Source organism: Podarcis cretensis (assembly GCF_951804945.1).
Source record: "Podarcis cretensis genome assembly, chromosome: Z".
Taxonomy (NCBI): Eukaryota; Metazoa; Chordata; class Lepidosauria; order Squamata; family Lacertidae; genus Podarcis; species Podarcis cretensis.
Window position 1 is genome coordinate 20,809,254 of NC_137184.1, and position 24,406 is coordinate 20,833,659.

The 24,406-nt window shown below is 42.3% G+C and overlaps 1 long non-coding RNA gene across 3 annotated transcripts in view; it reads left to right on the forward strand.

Moving 5' to 3' along the window:
• The window catches only part of LOC307208057, a 43,869-nt gene that overhangs the window by 13,620 nt on the left and 5,843 nt on the right, over positions 1–24,406 (forward strand). For 2 of the 3 annotated variants that reach the window (XR_013834951.1, XR_013834952.1), the window contains exon 3: positions 22,172–22,319. This is a non-coding gene — a long non-coding RNA (uncharacterized lncRNA). Of the gene's footprint in view, positions 1–1,151; positions 1,304–22,171; positions 22,320–24,406 lie in introns of those variants that run through there. The other variant, XR_013834953.1, reaches the window with a different exon arrangement.

The following is a 24,406-nucleotide window of genomic DNA, read 5'->3' on the forward strand; positions in this document are numbered from 1 at the left end:
GGAGCCTGGTTTAAATATATACTGGGGGGAAGAGAGCCAATTGTGGTGTAGCAATTAAAGTGTCAGACTAACCTGGGAGAGACCAGGATGCAAATCCACACTCAGCCATGAAGCTCATTGACTGACCCTGGTCCACTCAATGCTTCTCGGTCTCCTCCTACCTTACATGGGCGTTGTAGGAATTAATTGAGGAGGGGAAGAACTATGTATGCCACCTTGAGCAACTTGGTGGAAAAGCTGGCATAGAAATGCAATGAATGAATGAATTAGTAAGTAAGTAAACTATCTATAGTGTTGTTAAACAAAATTACTCTGAAGAAGAAAGTTGCACATCTTTCCCCAGCTTTGGTCCAAACAGAGCTTTGGCAAGAACCTCCCATATCCCTTGACTCAGAGGGGGTGGCATTTGAAAACCCCTGTAAATTCTCGTTCCTGAGTCACGATCTCAGCGCACTCAGCGACTTCAAAGTATGTGACAAATCCATGTGCTGAGCCAGGGACAGCAAGAGCGGCTTTGCTCACACTTGGAGAAAAAAACCCAATTCAGCACTGGGGAGGCAGAAGCTCTCGTTCTCTGATGTAGGTCAAAGTGTGCACATGTGGCCTTAACAGAGCAGCAGCAGCAGTAGTGACAGGGATTCCACGACCCTCTTTCCTTCCCCCTTTCCTAGGCCTTTTCCTTTATGCGTCGCGTGACGGAAACAGTGATAGTGTACACAATATCATGGGGAGAAGGGCTCAGGAAATGTCCTTACTTTAAAGGTATGCAGCATGGTGACAAACCCGCTTTCTTCACTCCCAGGAATCATCGGACTGGGTTTCCTGAGTCTCTGGAATTCAACATCCTGCTTGCTATGCCTATGTTGGAATCCCCCCCCTCCTCCCCCAGCCAGGAAAACAATTGGGAGAATATGTCCCAAAGGCCGAAGAATCTGACCACTGGGTGAATTGGTGTATTTGTGTGTGTCTAAACAATGCTTTAAAGGTGTTTCAAATGGTTACTGGAAGTGCCAAGAACATGAAGGGACATTTTATCATGCTTGGTGGACATGAAAAAAGGCTTTAAAATATTGGTTACAAATACATATGTTGATACAGCAGATTCTAAAGGCTAATATGCAATTGAAGACAGAACTTTGTTTGTTTTTAAGGGTTAATGGATATATAACCGGAAAACAAAACTATGGAAGATTGTGCAAATATATTATTTCAGTGGCAAGATTGAATGCATCTTTTCCATGTAAGATGGAAAAATACAGCCCTGTCTGCTATGGAGGAATCACTGATAAAATCATTGGACTTGGCTGAGATGGCAAAATTAATGCCTTTAATTAGAGAAAAATCATTATTGACATTTATTAAAGATTGGAAACTTCTTATGGACTTTTTGTGTGACAGAGAAAATGAACTTGAAATATATAGATTTGAAGATTGAAAAAATATTGGATTATAGAAAATAGATGGTTGTTAATTAGTGGCACAGGAGCAAACTCCTGGGGCTGTAGGGGCTTCGTCCCCACACCAATAAAATATTTGAGGATCATCCCCCCCCCCCCCCGCAATTTGATGGGCATTGCCATTCAAATTGTGTGCGTGCACCACGTCATGCGATCAATTATGTGGGCTGGGGCTTACCTCCCCCCCCCCCATATTTTATTCAAGTTGGCCCCCCTAATGAGTGGATACTATGTTTAGCTAAAGGATAGATAACTTTTTCCATTCTCTTTTTTCTTTCTCTTCCTTCTTTTCTATTTCCTTCTTTTTTGCTCCTGTTCTTTTTTATATTAGATATTTTAAGTATTTCTTCTGGTGCATTATAAAGAGATACTTTGTATTGGGTAATGACTTTTGTATATCTTTGGATAAGTATAAATAAAATATTTTTAAAGAGAAAGGAAATAGGGTTGGGAAGATAGGAGGGATGTGTTCTCAGGGCCCCTCGAGTGCAGACGGGCCTCCTGGTCAGCTGATGATGGCAGATGAGCATCTCAGTCTCCCTCTCTCTCTCTCTCTCTCTGGGCTACCTTATACCAACCAAGTCAAAATACCAGCCCCGCTAGCTCAGCATTGTCTACACACTGACTGACAGCATCTCTTCGGGGTTTCAGACAGGGGATATTTTCAGTGGTGGTTCCCCATGTGTGAAATGCCCTTTTCTAGTAACGTGTGTCTGTGCCCACCATTGCAGACCCTCCAAGTGTCCCTATTTTCAAGAGACATCCCTGATTTAGAGAAGCAGTCCCAGTTTCTGATTTGGTCCTGAAATGTCCCGCTTTTCCTTAGGACGTCCCTATTTTCACTCGAGAAATGTTGGAGGGTATGGAGTTATTCGACTCCCGAGCTGTCTGAAGGCAATTCTGTATAGGGTAGTTTTTAAAAAAAGATGTTTAATGTTTTATTATGTTTTTATATATGTTGAAAGCTGCCCAGAGTGGCAGTAAAATTATCATTAAGGAATGTGAGGTCCTTATTTTCATCGGAGAAATGTTGGAGGGCATGTTGTTAATTTTCAGGAGGAATTTGGTGGCTGAGAAATGCTGTTTCTCGGCAACCACAAGATCCTTGCATGGAAGAATAATAATAATGATTAAAAAATTTAAAGAGCCTTTTCAAATGTAATTGCTTTTTGATATTTTCAGCTGCACTTGTCTTTAGCTAAATTGTGTATCTGTTTGTAGCCCTGCACTCCTTCAGGAGAAAGGGCAGGATAGGAATAAAAAACAGACAGACAGATTTTCAGCCCTACCTGGAGATGCTGGGGATTGAATCTAGGACCTTCTGCATGTAACCCACTTAGTACCACTTGAACAAAATGGACATGAGCTAAAATGGTGCCTCCATCCCAATCAGTGGCACCGGCCATACTGAGTCTAAGTAAGGGCAGAATTTGGCCGGAATGTTGATATTTCCTGGATCAGAAGCTATAGTAAGCAGCATTCCTCAAATGCAGAATCAAAATCCTTTCCAAAGCTTGTTTTTCTTGGCCCAAGTGATTTAAACCTTCCAAACCACATAGAAACTCCTCCCTTGGCCTGCTTGTAAAAAATAATTATCAACAATATATGAGCATAATGTAACTGCTGTTAAAAATAAACCCAAACAGTAGAATGTCAGCAGAGAAAACTTCTCTGTGACAAGAGTTTTCCTCTTCCCACTGCAATATAGGTTAGGAGAAGGTTGAAGAAGCTTGATTCCTGCTGGAGGGGGCAGATTAGGGGTGGGTGGGTGTGGATGGGTGAGGGGGAGAGGAATTACTGTTGTTTGGATTTCCATATGTGTAGAACAACAACTTTCATTGTGTTGATGCAGCCTAGAATAGCATTAGCTTTTTTTGCTGCTGCATTACACTGTTCTCATGTGTGGTCTACTAAGACCCCTAGATCATTTTCACATATACTCTGGAAAGCCAGGTGTCCCCCATCTTACATTGGTGCAGCTGGTTATTCCTGCCAAAGTGTAGAAACCTACATTTGTCCCTATTGATTATATAACATTTCCCCTTCATTTTCAAGATAATATTCATGGTCTGCAAAACCATAACCGAGAAAGCCAAATGTTTGCAGCAGAAAAGCACCCTTTTAGCAGAAAGTTCCATGACAGGATGAGTCTCTTTTCCTCGACTCCTGCCTGCCATGCAACATCCTAAGAAAGGAATCAGTGGAAGGAATAAATAACAACAAGGAGGGAGGCCGCCAGAACATCTGTCAGCCAAATGGCATCTTGAGGGTGACGCCCAAACTTCCAGACGGCACTCTTGGCCTCCAACCAGAGAATGAGTGAATGTGGACCAGCGTCTAGCAGCCAGCCAAAATGGAGCTTCAAAAAAGGCAGCTATGGAGAAAGTGGGTTTTCTGTGGAAGGTTCCATCCAATCCTGCCTGCTTTCTTGCTTGTCTCAAATGGGTGTCACTGGATGCGAAAGCAGAGTGGCTATTCTGGGATGGTCGAAATGGAATAGAAAATATTCTGAGTCCTCCACTGCCACAAAACCTGTCTGAACTATACTTGCAGAAGAGCTTCCCAGGGCTCCTTTGAGAGGGTGGGTAGAAAAGAAAGACGTTGGTGATGGTGATGATTATGATTAGAATCTGGCATGACTTCCAGTAGCAACAGTGTGGTGTAGTGGTTAGCGTATTGGACAAGTGCCTGGGAGAACAATCTCTCTCTCTCTCTCTCTCTCTCTCTCTCTCTCTCTCTCTCTCTCCCTCCCTCCCTCCCTTCCTTCCTCCCTCTCTCCCACTCCCACTCTCTCTCTCATTTCTTTCTACATATTAAATTTGATTGAAGCCTCCTTCTGAGCCATGATTGAAAATTAGAAAATGCTGTATACGGATCTATTCTTAGAGCAATAGTTCATGTTCTGATGAGCTTCCACTGGGCTTCAGAATGGGAAGAATTTAATTTGTCCACTGCCTCCAATCTCTGTGAACAATTGTGTAGGTTACATAAGGAGAGAACTCTCTTCTTCTTCTTCTTCTTCTTCTTCTTCTTCTTCTTCTTCTTCTTCTTCTTCTTGAATTGATTTTAGAATGTATTTCAATTAATTGATTGTGATTTTATGTAAACTGTGTTATTTTCACTGTTGTTAGCTGCTCTGAGCCCAGCTTCGGCTGGGGAGGGCGGGATATAACTAAAATTTTATTAATATTATTATTTCTTCTTCTTCTTTTAAAAAACCCTCTGAAGTGAAGTGCTCCTTGCCTTAATAAACTGAGGCTCTGCCTGAAAGTGGGCAAGAAAACGGTGTTTTTAAAATTGGTTTCTCCTCTCTATAATTGACCCAACAAGACTCATACTCTGAGTGATCTGAAAATCCAAGTTATTAGAGCCCAGGATCTACCTTAATGAACGGTTACAAAAACACAGATAAAAGAGATAAAATCAGTTGATAAATCTTTCCCAAAGAACCTATGCTCTCTTTAATAGCCTAGTCAAGCAGAGAAGAGCCAGAGTGTAGAAATTCACTGAGGCAAATACAGTGGTTCCTCGGGTTACATACGCTTCAGGTTACATACGCTTCAGGTTACAGACTCCGCTAACCCAGAAATAGTGCTTCAGGTTAAGAACTTTGCTTCAGGATGAGAACAGAAATCGTGCTCTGGCAGCGCAGCAGCAGCGGGAGCCCCCATTAGCTAAAGTGGTGCTTCAGGTTAAGAACAGTTTCAGGTTAAGTACAGACCTCCGGAACGAACTAAGTACTTAACCCGAGGTACCACTGTATCAAATCTTTAGACCATCTTCTTGAGTCCACTGGTATTTTACTATGTTTTGCTGGAACGTCCCAAATATGTGTAGCTACACATATCGGGAGTTTGCTGGAACAACTCACTTCATGATCCATTGCCATCCAGTGTGGTGGTAGTGCATTGGAGTTAATAGAGGCTTAATAAGCTCACACCAAGAAGCTCATGAACAGCTGCACATTTTGTCCACGGCGTGGAGCTGCACACTTAATGTTTTGTGGCAATATCATGAGCAATAGCAAGCAAAACCACTAGGGTCATGTTATGACAAATAAAACTCCACAGGAGGTAATCATAGTCAAGACTCCTAAGATAACAAATGTCCCTTTACAAAATTATCTTCTAAATATACCCCAGTGAAGCCTCTTCTGTCCAGCAATGCCGCCACACCAAGAGAGGTGAGCGGACTTTTGGCATATTCCAGAGTATGTAATTTACCAACCATATTGTGTTTTGGTCAAAACGCAATATGTTTGGTCACAGTTTTCAGGATAGATGAGGATGAATCTGTCGTTGCCAAGTCCTTCATCACTGACAGTTAACTTTCTTTTTCATTCCCTATAAGAAGCAAGCACCCCTCTTCTAACTGCCTCAACAGACCCCTCTCAATGGCTAACTATACAAACAACACTAAGGTCATTTGTCAAAATGGTTGCAATCCCCACCCCGCAGGCATCTGCACTCAAAGCACTGAGGCTGGGGAGTGAATTGAGCTGAGGGATATGATGTTATTTATTATTATTTATTTGCTGCATTTATATTCAATCTTTTTTCTCCAAGGAGTTCATGGTTTGTTTCCCTGTATATCATGATATATTACTTGATTAATTTTTAGGGAATGCACAACTGACAAAGTGGTCAGCTTCACCTGTAGACTGGCAGTTTTAAGGGAAAAGGTTTGTGGGAATGATCAGTTAAATTCTGCCTGGTTTAAATAATTATTAAATAATTATTTTAACTGTGTAATGTATTTTATTTTGTCTTATGCATCTTGGTCTTTTGTAACTACACAAATAAATAATATTTGTATACCTAATCTATTGCTGTTGTAGTTATAGAGAGGCAACCCAACAGTATTAATGAAGGCAGGCTATAATATATTTTGCTTTTTCTATAAGGACAAATAAAAGTTCAGCTGGATCAAACCAAAGGCCTCTCTTGCTCAGCATTGCATTTCAAAGTTGATCAGGGGGCCTAAATTTGGACTTTTTGTAGGGGTGTCATATGTCTGGAATTTCCTGGACCTATACAGAAATTAGAAAAAATGTCCGGGAAAATGCAGACATATGGCAACCCATGTCGGCAGTGTTGTTTTTGGCAATTTCCCTCAAAAACTTTTATTCCAATTTATTTTATTTTCTGCAAATTTGGCCAAAAAACTCATCAACTTTGGCCAAAAAATCCATCAACTTTGGCCAAAAAAATCATCAACTTTGGCCAAATAACTCATCAACTTTGGCCAATAAAAGCTCAACAACTTTCCTGTCCAGATTTTCACTGTTTGGCAACCTTTTTGCAATAAGGAAAGTGTTGGGGAAATGTGCTGGGAAGCATGGGATGGCACTTGCTTGACACGAGGGATGGGGAAGAAATTCAGTTCCGTTCACACTTAGAGGTGGGCTTACCTAATTTGCACTTTCTGAATCAACATGAAAAGCAAAACAAAAATGTCCTTCCAGTGATTTCCGGCTTAAAAAAAGCCTTGTTATGCCCTGGGTGAAGAAGTATTTTCTTTTATCTGTCCTGAACCTTCCAACATTCTGCTTCATTGACTGCCCATGAATTGTAGTGTTTATGAGACAGGGAGGAAAACTCTTCCCCAACCACTTCTTTATGTTATGCATAATTCTATAAACTGCCAGAAAGGGCCCACTCCATGCATGCAGAATGAAATGAAATCATGACTGTGCAGAACTCCATATCATGATGGAAGCTCCTGCAGGTGCACCACTTTCCACGATTAGGGTCCCCTTGCATACATTCCACTGAATGCTGAGGTGAGAAGCATGGCTAACTTATTGCCATTATGGGGTTGTGGGCTACTGACATTGGGCTCATCCATACCTCCATTTGTTCTGTGCCTAGAAAGCCTGGGTTTGAGTGGTTTTCCACTGGTCCTCATGCCTTTCCCCTTGGCCTTTATGGCCTGCACAGTCCTCGATGCCACTAGCCAAAGACCAAACCTAAATAGGTGGTGGGGGGGGTTTCAGGGTTTTTGTTTTGCTTTGTTTTGTTTTGTGCATGAGTTTTTTTTGGGCACTGTTGTAAATAAAACCAAAAAGCCCTTCTATTTTATTTTCAGACTTTCTCCTGGGAACTGTTCAATTACAAAGAATGTTCCCAGGCAACTGAGCTGGTGCTACCGATTATGGAAAAGGAGAAACCCGCCTTAGATATCTCGTCACTGGACACAAATGCCTGAAGCACAGCAAAGGGAGAGCGAGTGGCTTCCCAGGAAGACAAGTTTTCCTGACTATTTTCTCTGTAGCTTCTTTCTTTCTTTCTTTCTTTCTTTCTTTCTTTCTTTCACATTCACAGTGAGAAAAAGAGGGGAAATGCCACACCCACTTTTGCTTCTATGCCTAAAGGTGCAGCGCCCCCTAGTGTTTGGAAGATTTAGCTTTCCTTGCCACATTTCTGTACGAGGGTTTTCTAAAAAGCTATTGGAGCAAAAGCAACCTTTAAAAAAGAGTAGCTCAAATGTAATAGTTTCTGGTGCTTAAAAATGCTGACCTGTATAAACTGCAGAAAAACCAGGTTTGACACAAGATTATCAACTGATAAGTCAGCTACTATAGAAGAATTTAACTTGCATTATTACGTCATACATGATTGATGACAAGGACGAACCCGTGCCTTGTGGGTCCATTAAATCTCCTGTGTCTGGGTGTTCTTCCCTGCCCTGAGATCTTTTGATTAAGGGCAGTATATAAACTGAATAAACAACAATAATAATATACAGCTGTGGTCCAACAATTTTTTTCTTGGTAAATTCAGAGTTACCCACTGCTCAGAAAATCCAGAAAGAAATCTGTTTCCCTTCTAAAACTTTTTTCATACCATTCCTGAACACATTTCTCTGGATTTTCAGGTGTGGACAGTCCCCATTAGCCTGTTTCATTTTTCTTGCTCCATGAGAAACTCCTACTTTCTCATTTCTGTTCCTTTTTTCCCTTCCTTTTTTGTTGTTGTTAAAAATCTCCCATGTGTTTGGAGCTTTCGCGGAAAAACCCTATTAAAGAACTTCCGGGAGGTGAATTTAATTTGCACACCAGAGGTTTCTTATTGTAGTGCTTACAGTATTTCTGGTGGATTAGTGGGCACTCAAGCAAAGCCTAGGACACTGGATTCCTAGAGAGGCATTAAAATGCAGAAGACTATGTCCTAGAGCAGGGGTAGGCAACCTAAGGCCTGGGGGCCGGATGCAGCCCAATCGCCTTCTCAATCTGGCCCGTGGATGGTCCGGAAATCAGCATGTTTTTACATCAGTAGAATGTGTCCTTTTATTTAAAACGCATCTCTGGGTTATTTGTGGGGCATAGGAATTTGTTCACCCCCCCAAAAAAAAAATACAGTCCGGCCCCCCCGCAAGGTCTGAGGGACGGTGGACTGGCCCACGGCTGAAAAAGGTTGCTGACCCCTGGCCAGCCACAGTGGTGTGTGTGGCAGCAATGGTCTGATTCCTAAATAAGGTGCATCTTCCACTTGTCCTTCTTTCCTTGAGGCAAGCATCAGCTGGAAAAAAGCTTTAATAGAATCTTATTAAAAAGAAGAAGACAATGGGGGAAAGGATGATGGGCTAGATGGGCCATAGGCCTGATCCAGAAGGTTCTGTATGTTCTTCTGTTCTTACCGCTAGGAGGGAACAACTGGCTTTAGGGTCCAGAAGTTGTGAATTCTGATATCTAATATTCAGAGACTGCACAAATATTAATCATCGCACATTTGATGCTTCTATTTGTTAGCTGATTATATTTAATGCTAATATTTGATAGTTGGTGATGTTTGATAGTTGGTGCTAAGGCAGTATTTGGTGGCTGGCACACACAAATATCCTGCATCAGATAATTGTATGCAATAGCATTTGGTATTTGACAGGTTGACTATTTGAGAGCTTCCTCATTTTAAACAATCAGTAGATGCCAACAAGTCTAAGTAATGCATTAAAATTTCCAGGTAAAAACTCACATTCAAAAATTAGCATTTGGATTTCCTGTTTAAAATTTTAACCAAGAAGGAAACTTCAGAACATACTCTGCTAGTGAGGTGAAGGGCAATAAGAAGAAGAAGAAGAAGAAGAAGAAGAAGAAGAAGAAGAAGTTGTTAAACACATTAGCTTCTGTTATTTTTGTATTTTGGGAAATTTTCTGTTATTTTTGTATTTTGGAAATTATGCTGTTATTCTTGTATTTTGCTGCTTATTTTTGTATTTTGGAAATTTAAAAATGCAAACTATCTGCAAATCTCAAATATTTCTGAATATTTGTTTCTGCTTGAGTAACCTATGTAATCCTGTGTCCTGCTCATGTGGACATGGAGTATCCATAATTCTGGCCAAGTCAGATGGCACATTTGAATAAGTAGATTGCTCTATTGGCCATATGAATCAAGGGAAGTCATGTAAGTCTTTAAACAGTTGTTGGGGGCATGATGTGGTGCTTCCAGTTAGTTGAGGTGTTGTTTTTCTTTCTTTTTTCTTTTCTTATATAGATAAGTAATAAAACACCCCGCCCTAACCCAGCAGATGGTGTTTAGTCAATGCATGCAAAATAACGTCCAAGAAACTTACCGGTAAGTTCTTATCCCAGTTTACCATTTGTATAGAAGGCAATAAACAATTTGTGTTAACAGAAAGGTTTTATAATGTGAGAGGAGTCCTCTGTTTTCATTTTTAGCTCTGTACATTACAAAGCTGTACCACTCGGTTGCAAAGGTGTCATTGTGCTTCAAGCCTTGTGCCAATTTTATTTTATTGGTCAATTTTCCACATGTGCTATTTGCTGCACTTTATCGTACTCATCAGTCAGACAAGCACCCTTCAAGTTCTTCCTCTACCTTGTTGTAATGAGCTGTAAGATAGTATTATCTCCCATGAAATGACTGAGCATAGCCAGAGCTGGATATTTTGAGATGTTTTGTCTAGTAATGGCAATTATTTGAACAAATGCTTCCTTCCAGACCTGAGCCACTCTCCCACATGTCTGCCCCTGTGTTAATTACAGCTTCACATTTTGCAACCTCTTCAACTGTTTGGTGCCCAAGTGGAGCGACGATGGGCTTCTGGTCAATTTTGTTGCTGCTTATGGAGGGTGGGGGCATAGAGGGGGAGGCAGTAGTGAGGCCAGTGTGGTGCAGACATACTGGGAAAGCAAATCCGGTGTTCCTGTTGGTACATTTGCATCATCCAACCTTCCTACTGGCTCACCCCTCCCAGTAAACAACATTACAAACTTGAGGTCTGGTGAGGGACACTTGCCTTACCATGCTGTCTGTAACTTTTTAAAACTGATGGCTAGATGCTGAGGAGGGCCAATAAATGTGCTGAATTTTGGAAAGATGGAGGCCCTGTGTGTGAATGGTTCTCGGGCGCAAGAGATAGGTCAATTACCTGTTCTGGACAGGGCTGAAGGATTTGGTATATAACCTAGCTATGCTCCTTGATCCATCTTTGTCACCAGTGGCCCAAGTAGCCTCAGTGGCTTGGAGTGCTTTCTAACAGCTTCCGTTGATATACCAGCTTTTGGCAAGGATAGGTTGGCCACTGTGATTCATGTACTGGTAATCTTGGGGTTAGATAATGACAGCACATTCTCTGTGGGGCTGCCCTTGGAAGCTGAAACTAAGGCAGAATGCCATAACTAGGCTGCTGTTAGGAGTAACCTGCTGCCAGCATGTAACATCACTGTTGAGTGATCTTTGCTAGCTGCTAAATAGCAACCAGGCCAAACTTAAGTTTTTACTGTTAACGTATGAAGTCTATAATCACCCTAGCAATGTTCACCTGAGATACCACCTTTTCTCATAACATCCTGCTTAAACCCTTAGGTCATCAAGTGATACCCTCTTGTGAGTATCACATGCCACTGAAGTTCATTCAACGAGCACCTGGAACAGAGTTTTGAGTACAGTAGCCCCAGTGCTTGGAGGTTCATGGGTTTTTTAAAAAAAGAAACTAGTTCTATAAGTTCAAGTTCCACCTGTCCAAAAAGAAACTGCTTCTAGTTGAAGTTTGTACTTTTGCAAAACAAAACTGTTCAGTTTACGTTCATCCAAATGAACATTTTTAGTTCACAATAAGTTGCTACAAACTTATTTACTGAAATATACCATTCAAAAGTGTAAGGGGGTCATACACAGGTAGTAAGAAGCCTGACAGACAGAATGTCAACAGGTGAAGCTTTCTCCATTATTGCATCTCCATAGCAGCAAAGGCTCACTCTTTTTAATTTCTGCCTGTCACACAGCTGTTAAAGACACAAAGCATCATTCACTTTGTTCTTAGACTCTATCCTTCTCACTGCAAGTGGCTCTGTTGGAAGGGAACTCTCTCCCTCTGATGTCATAGCAACAGTGATCAAATGACTAAGTGTCGTTAACAACAACAGCACCTCCATATCTGCCTAACAAGCCTTAGAAAATTGCCTCAACATTTTGCTTTCTAACTTTCTTTATAAATAAAAGAGTCCATGGCTGCTGCTGGAGGATGAACTAGAAATTATTCAGTTTTTTACCTCAAAATGAACTTAAGACACCTTTAGTTCACCCAGTAATTATGGGAATTACTTTCAGGTGTAGTTCAGATATTTTTTAAATACTTCACTGAACTTTATTCAACCAAAGAAGTTTGTTCCACGCAATGGGTAGCATTCGTTCTTTGAATATACTCCCTCTGGAAATTTAGATGGTGCCAAAAATTTGTCATTTAAGGCACCTCAATACTTTTTTATTCAGGCAGGCATTGTTGAATATTGTCCCTGTTGGCTGTACAGGTGGATTTATATTTGTATTTTGTATTTATTTCTTTTTTGCACACTGCCATGGTGTTTATCAACTTGTGGGGTCAATTCACGAAGCCTACAGAAATAAATAATTAACTAGAAGATGTGTTTCCTTAAGAGAGCATAAAAATGTGTCCCCATAGCCTGAGCTAGGCACAGCCCTGGCCCCTTCCTGGCCCCCTCCCTCTCTGATTCTGCAGCAGCTGAAAAGCATAGTAAGCTATTGAGGAAGAACCTCCATTGCCACAGCGGATAGAAGCTGATGCAAAGCCCCAACTGTCAAGTCTTGAGCAAGACGGTCCACCCAGGAGGAGCTGAAAGCCCAGCGGTCAGTCACTTCCCCCTGGCAATGACTCTGCAAGCAGAGGGAACAGTGTTGAAATGTTGTCTTGGTTGGGGAAGACAAGTGGTGGCAGATAAATGACACATCCGCTGCCTCTTCACAGGCAAGAGGGATAAACACACAACTCTTTAGGGCTGGCCTGTGACAGATACTTTAGGAGCTTCAGGAGGGGCTGATAAGCTGGCCTTTGCTTGTCACCAGCCCCCTAAAAACTTTCTGTAGCTACAGGTCTGCTTCATGTTGCGCGCACACTCTATAACAGGGGTGGGAAAACTCAGGCCTAGGGGACCAAATGCAGCCCTCCAGGCCTCTCAATCTGGCCCCAGGATTACCTCTGGGGCCATGCCCTTTCCTAGGATTCATGTGTTACCACTCCCGCTCCATGCTCTTCTCAAGTGCTTTTGCCTGGCTAGACTATGTGCTTGAACAAATGATAGATTACTTGTTTACTGCGCTCTGTGCTCTGGTAGCTTTCAGGTTGGATAATTGTAATGGACTAGATAACTCAGAAACTCCCAGCTGGTCCAAAATGCAACAGCTTGATTACTGGCTGAGGTTGTATTTAGAACTCATAAGGTCCCCTGTTCTAAAAGAGCTGCATTGGCTAACTGTTCATTTCCATGAGCAAGTCAAGATTTCTTGCGTTAATGTTCAAAGCCCTAAAAGACTCAGGCCCCAGTTATCTGAAAGGACTCCTCATCTCCTACAGGCCCTCCTGAGTGTTAAGATCAGCATAGGGGCCCTTCCACTAATTCTACCTCCCTCGGGTGTTTTCTTTTTGTGGGGGTTGTCCTGGGAGAGGGCCTTCTCTGTGGCAGCCCCTATATCGTGGAATTCCCTCCCCACAGAGATGCGTCTGGCTTCAGAAATGCCAGACGCCAGATATGTGTGTTTTAGGGCCCAACCTATCCCTGTGATTGAAATATAACTCTTTTTAAATTTTAATTGTTGTGACTTGCCCTGGGATCTGCTGGTGAAAGGCAGTGGTAATTCTAGTAGTAATTCTAATACGAATACCTTTTGTTTGCTTGGATGAAGCCTCTGACTTTTGTGTGGCCAGAATACACGTGAGAGTGAAATCCATCGACCTGCTCCCTCACTTTCACCCCTGGCCCTGCCCACCACTCGCATGTGGACTCCAGAAGGTTGCCCACAAGGGAATGTGGCCCTCAGGCTGAAAAGGTTCCCCACTCTTGGCTTACATGGAAACCATTTTCATATAGAAAGCAGCGTGAAGCAATGGTTAGATTTATAGACAGTGTGGTGTGGTGGTTAGAGTGTCAGTTTAGGACCTGTGATAGACCAGGGTTCAAATCCCCACTCAGCCATGAAGCTGACAGGGTTGTGACCTTAGGCCAGCCTCTGTTTCTCAGCCTAACCCACCTCACAGGGTTGTTGTGGGAATTCAATGGGTGGGGGGAGTAATGTATGCCACCTTGAGCTCCTTGGAGAAAAAGATAGGATATAAGTGTGATAAATAAAAAACAAAACAAAACATACCTTGGTCAAGATATATGAGGGCTACCGCCAACAACTTGGCCCTGTCACTACACATAAGCCAACATAAGAGTGATCTACCTGTTTGGGACACGTGAATAACAACAATCTGAGCAGGACAGTTCTGGAGAGAATAAATGTATGTGGTGTTTGGTTTGCTTTGGTTTGGTTTGGTTCCAATTGCCCCTGGTGGTTTCCACTCAGGAGGGGAATTAAAATCCCCTATACCCCACGGCTTACCACCATGGTTAAAGTGTCTCTATGTATATGAGAGGACGCAGGTGGCGCTGTGGGTTAAAGCCTCAGCGCCTAGGGCTTGCCGATCGAAAGGTCGGCGGTTCGAATCCCTGCGGCGAGGTGCGCTCCCGCTGCTCGGTCCCAGCGCCTGCCAACCTAGCAGTTCGAAAGCACCTCCGGGTGCAAGTAGATAAATAGGGACCGCTTACCAGCGGGAAGGTAAACGGCGTTTCCGTGTGCGGCTCTGGCTCTGGCTCTGGCTCTGGCCAGAGCAGCGATGTCACGCTGGCCACGTGACCCGGAAGTGTCTCCGGACAGCGCTGGCCCCTGGCCTCTTAAGTGAGATGGGCGCACAACCCCAGAGTCTGTCAAGACTGGCCCGTACGGGCAGGGGTACCTTTACCTTTTACCTTTATGTATATGAGACCTCTCAGATCAAATCCTCTCATTGATATCAATAGTGGAATAAGCAAAGTGCCTTCAGACATGAGGAATATTGCGTTAGTTTGCCTGATTATCATGCTAGCACTTCTGTCTTGTTTGCTTTCACACTGCTGTACCTGTTGCTTTATGGAACTGTGGCATTTTGACCAATATGCCACCATGTCATAATGCTAAATTTCATCCACACCAGTGGGCATGGTGTGGCACAACAACAAAGGCCATGTCATAACTTCCCCACTCTATCCAGACCTGCCTGCTTCTGTTCCCCCATTATTCTCCCCTGAAAATATCAGGGAAGAACTACATGCTGGTGTATTGCCCCAAATTCCAGCTCTACTCCTGCGATTTTCTGGGTTAAGAGGGCTGCAAATGTATTTTTTTCTGGACCAACACGGAAATGAGTGCTAAAGTTGTCCTTAGTTTTCTAGAAATGCATTCTACATCATGTGACTGTTCAAATATAATGTGGAAATCAGCAGTTATGGAAATGAAATGAAATGCTGCATGAATACAGCCTATGTGCAAAGAGCTGTTTGTTTGTTTGTTTGTTTGTTTTTCTTCAGAATTTGTGGGTGAGTAGACTAAGCTGTGTGATGACCACAGAGAAGCAATCTTTAAAAAAAAAATTCAAAATTATAACAAGACATATTATCCAAAAACATATCATCCTTGTTCTCCCCATTTTTCCTCCCCCCCCCCCCCCACAAAACCCACCCCACCCCCCAACTTCCCTCAGTTCCAGTCTTTGGTTTCTCTAAGAATGCTGTTTTCTGCATGTTACAAAGTTGTATAGATCCTCAAACTATTTAGCTGATTATTATCAATAAAAGGTTTGAGAATGTTTATTCAAAACCAGCCAAGGAGTCCAGTTCGCTTTGTTGCGTCTTCAGATACTTTGTAAAGGGTTCCCATTCATCCTTAAAGTCACAGTTATCCTTATCCCGTAGCTTATATGTCAGTTTTGCCAGTTCTGCATAGTCCATCAATTTTTCTTGCCATGATTCTTTAGTTGGGGTTTCTTCAGTCTTCCATCCTTGTGCTACCAGAACTCTTGCGGCCGTTGTCGCATACATGAAGATGTTTTTCAACTTTTTTGGCAGGTCTTTCCCTACAATCCCCAACAAAAATGCATCGGGTTTTTTAACAAATGTTAAATGGAACATTTTCTTCAATTTGTTGTATATCATTTCCCAAAATTTTTTAATTACCTTACAATCCCACCACATATGATAAAATGTCCCCTCCTTTTCCTTACACTTCCAACATATATTTGAACTAGTTTTGTACATTTTCCCTAACTGCACTGGTGTTGTGTACCATCTGTACATCATCTTCATGTAAGACCACAGAGAAGCAAAAGAACAAGGTTCAACGAGGCAAAGAAGGGCACAGTTTATCCTTCCCTTTTGGAAGTGCATCAAATTTAGAGTGGGAAATTGCAGTCAAACATAACTATGCATAAATGCGAGTTATTACATGAAGGGGTTAAGACCAGAGAGCTCTGTTCCTAGGCTCAGCTAGGTCATGTACCTTTACCTCCATGAGGTAGGAAGTAAAGCATTTCCTATTCCTGTCTCTCACTCTTCTTGCCATGTTACCCACCAGGACAGATGTGTCTGAACTTGCTAAAAAAACCCAACAGACCTCCCAACCAAACAGCCACTTCCCCCAAAACTCATTTAAAAATAAAATAAAATAAAATTGGGTGAGGCCTTGGTGGGCCCCGAGTGGGTGTCTACTGGTGTTACTGGTGCCATGTTGGGGTGCCACTTACAGTTTGTGTGAGGATTTGGGTGAGGTTATTATAGGATGGGTGCTCCCATAAATGAGTACAAGGGTCTGTTTTTTTACAGCATGCAGATTACCGTATTTTTCACTGCACAAGACGCACCTGACCATAAGACACGCCTATTTTGTAGAGGGGGAATGCAAGAAAAAACAATATTCTTTAAAGGGAGCGCTGAGCAGAGCCTGTATGCACCCCAGGCTTTGCTCAGCTCTCCCTTTCATGAGCGGCGTGGAGCGTGTGTGCAGCGCTGGCAGGCTTTTCCCTGAGGAGGGAGAAGCCCCCAAGAGTTGCGCAGCGATCCCTCTTGCTGTTCTGGTTTCTGGGATAGCTGTGCAGCCTGCATTCACTCCATAAGACGCATGCACAGTTCCACTTACATTTAGGAGGGAAAAAGTGCGTCTTATAGAGCGAAAACTACAGTATGTTGTTGCCATCTCCACCTTCAATCCATATGTACTGTGGGGCAGGGGATTCACATGGTTGGATTTTTTTTTAAAAAAAATGTTGCTAACTACCTCTTTGTAACGTTTAAATGACCCGTTTACAAAATTAAACCCCTGGGCACTCTAAGTGGAAGGAACTATGTACATTTGTGATGTTGTGTTTAGTGGAGGATGCTTTGAAGGCCGTCCAGAGGCTGGAACTCTTCATAACCAAGGTCTGTAACAGTTGGGGTTTTCTTATCACACCCATCTCATATGAGAAGCAGCTAAGACTTCACAGTTCCGTTTTTTCAGGGGGGAAAAGAAGACGCTTAGAACTTTAAATAAAGATGACAAACACATAATCATCAAGCAGCAGCAATATCCTCCACTCATTACATTTTTAAAGAAGAAAAATGAATCTTCAGTGTCGGCTGAAGTCTGAAAACAAAACGGTAGGAGATAGGAGGCCCCAAGACACTTGCAGGTTTGTTATATCTGCACATTCACAGAAGACAAAGCTATTAATGGCTACTGGTCATGATGGAGCGTATGCTCTACCTTCATGGTTGGAGGCAGAAATGCTTATGGAGATCAGCTTCTGGGAAGCACAGGAGGGCAAAATGTTCTTGTGCTTGAGTCCTGCTTGCAGGTTCCCCACAGGAATCTTTTTGGCCACTGTGAAAACAATATGCTGGATTAGATGGGCCATTGGCCTGAATTAGCAGGACTCTTCTTAAGTTATTTTTTATTTTAAAAATTTTAAATTCATTTTTAAGATATATAAACAATTACAAATGCAACATCCAGAAAATGTAAGTCTTCCCCACTTCCCCACTGTGGAACTTGTTTTATACACAAAAACAGTATCCATTATGTTCCAATTTCTGACGTAGACGTACAAAATCATTAAACAAATGCGCCGTTCCAGTGCATTTCTGGAGGGCAGAAGCTGTGTTCAATTGATTGTACAAGGTGAATAAAGTCAGAGGATGTTGCATAAAAGCAATGCTCTTGTTCCCTTTCAGTGTTCTTGTTGCAAAGTGGCAAGTTTGTCCGTAGGTATTATGTCCCAAATCTGTGCAGTCCGGGTTTCAAGGAGGTCCACATCAAGGCACTTCCAATGATTTAGTGATTACTACATTTGCAGCAGTTAACAAGTGTTAAATTAAATCCTTATTTATTAAATTGCAAAATTCCAAAGTTTGTTAATTAATCAGTACCAATTTCAGGTCCCAGTAAGATATTTTGTTTCAAAATCAGATTGATCAAATGTTGTACAGTACTCCATTACATCACAACACAGCTGCTGCTGGAGAGGGAGTAAGTGCAGAATGTTGGAGGAACACAGGAACTCACTTTGTAATATTTAGTTCTCTGTCTTTCTTTCCCTCCACACTGAACACCCTAAGGAATTGCTAAAAGATGCCCAGAGTATTGGTGGTGTTATGAAGCCCAACAAATTGCCATGTTTGTTTCTAATTTGGCAGAAACTTAAATCCTGGTCCTTTTTCAGTCATCACCCTTCCTTCACATCAGGGGTTCTTATCTTTGTCCACCATCTACAATTGTGCAAGTGTGCAAGCATGCAAATTCACTACTTATTGTAAGGAGGAAGAGCATTTGTTTGTTTGTTAAATTTCTATACTGCCCTTCATCTGAGGATCCCAAAGTACTTTATAAAAACACAGAAATACATACCATAGTAACAAACAAAAACAATAACCCCCCCCCACAGAAAGTTTAAAAGGCCATAGATTGTTTAATTAGCCAAAGGCCTGGAGCCTCCCTAGGGAGAGCATTCCACAAACGCAGAGCCACTGCAGAAAAGGCCTGTTCCTGTGTTGGCACCCTCTGGACATCTTGTGGAAGAGGCACACAAAGAAGGGCCTCAGAGGATGATCACAGGGTCCAGATAGGTTCATATGGAGAAAGATGGTCCTTGGGGTATTGTGGTCCTGAGCACAATCCCTGACCACTGGCCACACTAACTAGGCTTGATAAGAGTTGGAATCCAGTGACATCTGCAAAATTTCAGATATTTAGTAAAATGCACTAAAAAATGTGCATGTGCATGCTGACTTCTTTTTAAATTGCAAAGTGATTGGAGGGCTTTCATTGGGAATAGGGGGGTGTATCCTAACAACTCTTAGTGCCCTTAACAAACTGCAGTTCCCATGATTCTTTGATGGGGAAATCATGACTGTTAAAGTGGCATAAAAATGCTTTAGATCGGTGGTTCCCAGCCTTTTTTGGTATGGCAACCTACTAGTCCAAATTCACTTCATATAGGGACACATTCATTTATTGTCACTTGAATTTTGGACCTAAGGCCTTTTCTGCTGCCAGCAACCAATTGCTGCCAGCAATTCACAAGTGTTAACATCCTTCCATGGAGGTTTTTAAGCAGAGGTTGGATGGCCATCTGTCATGTAGGATCTAGTTGAGATTTCTGGATTGCAGGGGGTTGGACTAGATGATCCTTGGGACCCCTTCCAGCTCTACAATTCTATGATCCTGTGATTCTATATACAGTGGTACCTGGGGTTACATATGCTTCAGGTTACATACGCTTAAGGTTACAGACTCTGCTAACCCAGAAATAGTACCTCAGGTTAAGAACTTTGCTTCAGGATGAGAACAGAAATCATGCTCTGGGGTGGCACGGCGGCAGCAGGAGGCCCCATTAGCTAAAGTGGTGCTTCAGGTTAAGAACAGTTTCAGGTTAAGAATGGACCTCCAGAACGAATTAAGTACTTAACCTGAGGTACCACTGTAAGACTCGAAACTTTCCACCATTTCCACCACAAGTGTCAACACAGCATTATAACCCACCAACCAAACATAAGTTTCTAAGAGACATTCATCACAGCCATTGGATTGCAGGTAATCAAAGAGGGAGGACATCTTCAGTGTTTTTCAAAAAAATAAATGATGCATACTTTTGGGGTAGTATCTTCCTTCTGTGCAGTCTATTTTTAAATAAACATTATTTTTCTCCATTCCTCTTTCATTAAACACTTGAAATGAAAGAGGAAGACTACAGCAACCACATTCTCAGTGAATCTACTGCTTGTTAGCAATGGATGGGAATAGTTTGTAGGTGATGAGGCAAACCTTCATTGTGTGTGCGAGAGCACAAGGAGGGCCAATGTAATTATGCACCCACGCTAATTAAGTTCTGGTATAACCCATTGCAAGTTTGCTTTGGGCAGTGGGGAGAGCAGGACAACCTGTGCCTGGCTTTCAGCTGAATCATCAATTAACAACTAAGGAGAGAAGGAAAACTTCAGTTTTTTGCCATCTTCCTTTCCTCCATTAAAAATGAGGTATGAGGGAGCCAGCTGAACATGCTTATTGAGTGCCACCATGATCCCTTAATGTTCAGGGAAGTTTTGAATGGCTGATGTTATATTGTGTTTTTAATATTTTGTTGGGAGCCGCCCAAAGTGGCTGGGGCAACCCAGTCTGATGGGTGGCATATAAATAATAACATGATTATGATGACGACGACGTTTTACTGTGTGATTTAGAACCTTCCCACCTCTAGCCCCCCACCAGATGAGGAAGTCTATTGGAATTCAAACTTTAATCAGAGAAGCTAAGCCTACATTCCATTTTCCACTGTTATGTCTCACTGCTCTAGAGAGACAACACACTGAAGGATCCCTACCACCACACAGTTACAAGAGCTGTGGCACTTGAGCGAGTGTTTGAACTCAAAACATGCAATTGTCTTCTCAACCTTTCTCCTGAATTTCAATACGAATATTGCATTTTACATTATGATTTTCGCCTTCTCTCTGAGAACATTTAAGAAGGAAGTTGAGTCAAGCTGATATTCAAACTTCAAATGTTGAACTGAGTCCTAATACCCTGATATTCAGCTGTGATAGGGGTTTAACAAGCAAATTATAAGTAATGCCAAATAAGCTAAGCCAAAGTCTAACTCGGCTGGTTAATGAACGAACGCTTAAAAGGATTTTTTGTTTAACTCTCACCTTTTCTCACCAAAAGTGGATTTTGATGTGTATCAGCCACACCAGATAGGTTCACTGTCTCTTGGGCTTGTTGCTCTACAACATACACTGGCTCACATGTCTTTGCTGTCATTACATGGTGCTGGACACAGACCATGTGTCGCTTGTCATGTTGACTTCTGTCTGCTAGATTCCTGAGTTTTGGCCCTTCCCGCAAGTCCTCACTGTTCCTTTGACCACATTCAATGCAAGTCCCATGGTGATGTTTCCATTGAGGTGATTAGCATGAGCGTTACCGGCCATCAAGTTTTCTGGTCCTAGCCACTCATGCACACCAAACAGAGCATTGGTCATTCTGTCTTGACCAAATGCTTCTAGAAACCTAACCAAAGCAAGCCAGAAATTCAAAGGGGTGGGGGCAATGGATTCACTGCCTAGGACCCACTCAACTGAACAAGCCACTTGAATGGCACTCAGTGGGATGATAATGGTTTCAGGGACATCACTGAAGCAACATGGCCTCCAACAAGGATCTCTTGGTATGCTGGGTGGGGGGTGCCCTGTGCAGATGGTACAGTGTGCTGCCAGCCACTGGTCATGGCAAACTCTCTTGGGCCAGCTCCACAGTCTCCCCTAGCTCTAACACCACCACCCTTTCATTTCTTAAGCCTTGCTTTAAATGGATTGCATCTCACAACATTTTAGTTCGTACTCAAAGGGCTTATCCACAGCGACGTTTTGTTCTGCTCTTTCCAGGCGCAGGTTTGCATTTTAAAGTTCTGCGTCCGAGTGCTCTTTCAGAACTTTCCCTTCAAAACCCGCTCAGTTGGAGCAAACACCAATTCGGGTTTTCTGCAGATCGATGTTTGCTCTGACTGAGTGCTAAGGAGCGGGTTTTCGTAGGGAAAGCTCAAGAGCAAAAAAGAAAAGAAAAGGGTTTGTGTGCTCGAACACAGAGCTTTAAAGTGTGGACCGTGTCTGCAAAGGGCAAAGAAAAGGTAAATGTGGATAAACCCCTAGCTGCAGGATGGAGAGGACATTACTTAGAAATGCAGTCCTAATTTGGTGTCAAGTGGGAGCAGCTGGTGGTATTTGCCACACAGCTCAAGACAAGAAGCTCCTTGTTTTTGCAGCAATATTTCTCAATGCTGACATGTTGTCACTTCACATCCAGATATTTCCTGTCATCTAACCTCAGCTTTATCTTCCCCATTTTCAGCTTCCTCTTGAAAAGAGGAGAGGCCCCTTCAAAACAAGCCTCTGTCCTGCTCGGAGCTGCATTTGCTCCTCTTCTGCTCTGCTGGAAGGGTGCTCCTCAGCAGGTGGAGTGGGCTCCTCTTACCCACTTTGCATGATCACAGGGACAGGTAGAGTATGTCTGCATAGCTCTGCTCGTTAGGGTGCTTCCAGAATGGGTGGGGCAGGGGGGGGCTACTGCAAAAACCTTTATATTGCAAACAGGTTTTTGAGGGAGATTGCAACAGATTTTTTTTTTTTTAAAAAAATAATATTCTCCCTAGAAAGTGTAGATCAAGATTAAAAGGGGTGGCGGAATACAAACTGGCATTTTGGTGCCAATGACTGTGTGGGCACTGCAAACAAACAAGCAAACTTGCACACATGGGGACCTATGTTCTACCCCGCCTTTCCAAGGCAGTAATGCTTCTGAATGCCAGGTTGCTGGAAAACACAGGAGGGGAGAGTGTTTTTGTGCTTGGGGAGTCCAGGCTTCCCATTGGGGCATCTGGTTGGCCACTGTGAGAGCAGGATGATAGACATTGCAGATGTTCTTTGAATGTGCCAGGCACTGTAGAACATATCCTTTTCTACTGTCCATTGTACAACCAGCTATGTCCATTGTACAATGCGTACTATCCCTTTTTTGGGTAGTCTAACATCATGGCACAATGAAAATATCAGATTCTATCTGTCTGATATTAACCCGGAAGTATGGACCTAATGGTCAGGGTTCCCTTTACCTTTACCTTTAACTGTGCAAGGGTAGGGTGACTGAGTTTTTGTCAATAGTATTTCCTAGAGTGGTGAATGGCACTATTTAGCAGGAAGAAATCCCAATAAAAATCCTCGTCATTATATACGGTATTTTACCTGGCTGTTTATTTGTATATATTTTAAAATTTTAGCCAAGATCTGTAAAGCTAAATCTCAAGTTGCCTGATTTATTCAGTGGTGGCTATCTAGTCTTTTATATATTGAATGTGTTTGGATTATCAATGTATTTGGATGATTTTATGATTTAATTGTTTAAACTTATGCCAATAAAGGCTAATAATAATAGTAGTAGTAATAATAATAATTTTTATATATGGATGTTTTATGATGGCCCGGAAGCTGTACGCCGGCTCCCTCGGCCAATAAAGCAAGATGAGCGCCTCAACCCCAGAGTCGGTCACGACTGGACCTAATGGTCAGGGGTCCCTTTACCTTTTTTTATACTAATAAAGGTTTGGCGAAGTAAGTAAGCCTTAAACAGTATTGTTCTCTGAAAATTTCAGCTGCTAATTTTTGCACTATAAAGGTACAGCTGCTGAGCTGATTGAAAAGTTGGCAGCCCTCTTCAGAGAGAGTAGTGCCTCCCAGACTACTAGCTGCTGGTGATCTTCACTAATTGTGCTCATAATTACCCAGTATTTAGCACTGTTGTGTGCTTATTTTAAGGGGAGGTAAATGTACTGAGGGTAGATCACAGAGATAGTATGAGAAACTTTGAACTGTCAAACACCCTATCAAAATGGTATTGCTTTTAACAGTCTCCCTTCCCTGCTTGAACTTGAGGGTTCTTGTCGAATGTATCTTTGTTCCCCTTTTCATTTATTTTGGAATTAAGATGGAAGCATGCTTAAATCAGGATTATTATTAATTTGTTGCATTTATATCCCACCTTTTTGTCCAAGGAGCAAGGAGTGACTGCCCAAGGTCACCCAGGGAGCCTTATGACCAAATGGGGATTTAGAACCCTGGTCTCCCAGGTTGTTGTCTCACACTCACCACTCTGCCACACTGGCTGTAAGGATTAGTAATCCTAAACACATTTACTAATTCAGAGTAACTCATGGGATTTGTATCCAAATAGGTTAGGCCAATTTTGAGTCACACAAACGACTCTTGCATTTTAAAACAAATTGGTCTAAACTGAGGCATTTTCTCGCTTACTTTGTGTGTGTTTTTTAATTTCGGAGACTATAATGCATAAGTCCTGAATTCAAAATGCCAGGAAAACTAGTGATTGTTTGACAGTTCCCCAGAAAGCGCCTCAGGCCAATCCTGGAATGGATTTTTTTAAACAAACAAATAAACAAACAAACAAAACCATAGAACCATAGAGTTGGAAGGGACCACAAGGACCTTGCAGTGCAGGAATCTTTTACCCAACATCCTGCGAAATTACAAGTCTCATAGAATAATAGTATTGCAGCATTGGAAGGGACCCTGA